This window comes from Primulina huaijiensis, unplaced genomic scaffold, assembly GCF_012295235.1.
Source record: "Primulina huaijiensis isolate GDHJ02 unplaced genomic scaffold, ASM1229523v2 C13223358, whole genome shotgun sequence".
Classification (NCBI taxonomy): Eukaryota; Viridiplantae; Streptophyta; class Magnoliopsida; order Lamiales; family Gesneriaceae; genus Primulina; species Primulina huaijiensis.
Genome location: NW_027342017.1, coordinates 1 through 1,175, shown reverse-complemented (window position 1 = coordinate 1,175; position 1,175 = coordinate 1). Strand labels below are relative to the sequence as shown.

The following is a 1,175-nucleotide window of genomic DNA, read 5'->3' as shown; positions in this document are numbered from 1 at the left end:
AGTAGGTTCCCAACCAGATTTTCGTCTGGGTAATTTGCACCCAGCAGTTCAGTGGGCTGAGGAAGATCCTGAAATTGATCCGAAAGAGCTTGCTAAGGTTCATGATCAGTGTCTTCTGTATTTTGGTATTTAATCTTTGGAGTATCTCACTTTATCGTTTGTTCTTTCTTTTTATTTTCAGATAAGAATAGCTTTTGTCAGAAACCTTCCCATCAATGCAGACGAGAATTTCTTGAAGCAAACATTTGAGCCTTTTGGCAAGGTATCACATATTTTGTGTCTCATACAGCTGTTCCTTGATTATATTTCCATTTTTTTTGAAGAAATTATATTTCCATTTTACCTCTTCATTGTGATGACGCATTTTCAGGTTGAGAAAGTTGTGGTATCAAAAAAGGGTAGCATTCCGGTTGGGTTTGTTCATTTTATTGAGAGATCGGTGAGTTGGTTTATACAGTTTTGTATTGTTATCGTACATTCTGTGGTAGCCCTGCTAATTCGTTTCAATCATGTGCTGTATTTGTGAAATCAAATTGGTTTCTTTTTTCCAACTTTGGCTAGGTTCTGTGAAATTGCTTCTTTTATTGACTGGAAAATTGAAACTATCTAGAAATTAAAGTCCTCTATATTAAAAATGCATTTTCAATACCTTTTTATTTTTTCTTCCTTTGTTTGGGCACAATCCCGTTAAGAAAAGACTTAAAACTCTGGATGATATAAGACGAAAAAAAGAAATATAGTTATTTTTGTCATGTATTCAAATAATATTTTCGGTTCAAAGAAGTCTACTTTCTGGATAATTTCATGCTTAGGCGCATTATAGCACGTATACAATAAAAAAATTGGCTGCAGGGCTTATTTTTCATGATGTTAGCCATTTAATAGATATTCAACTACCTGAGCTGTCTTTAACCCAATCTTTTGTATTCATTCTTGTGAACCCCCTCCTGTGTTTGAAAAAGAAAATGGGTGCTTTAATGGATTGAAGAAATTTTAATTAGCAATTAGCTTTCCTTGGAGAGCTATTCAATTTCTGAAGTCGCGCTCTTCTGTTTACATCATATTTTTTTTAAAGTAGCTGTATTTGCTAGCTATCAGAAAAATAGTTATTGAATCTCACAATTTAACTTTTTAAAGTCGTGCAACATTATAGAACTTACATAAGAACATGCAAT

General features: G+C 33.2%; 1 long non-coding RNA gene across 1 annotated transcript; it reads left to right on the top strand.

The window, feature by feature from the left end:
• Positions 1-1,169, top strand: LOC140965469 (uncharacterized). The gene is made up of 3 exons (XR_012173089.1): positions 1-97; positions 182-262; positions 371-1,169. It is a non-coding gene; the product is annotated as an uncharacterized lncRNA (long non-coding RNA).
• The last annotated feature ends 6 nt before the right edge of the window (positions 1,170-1,175 follow it).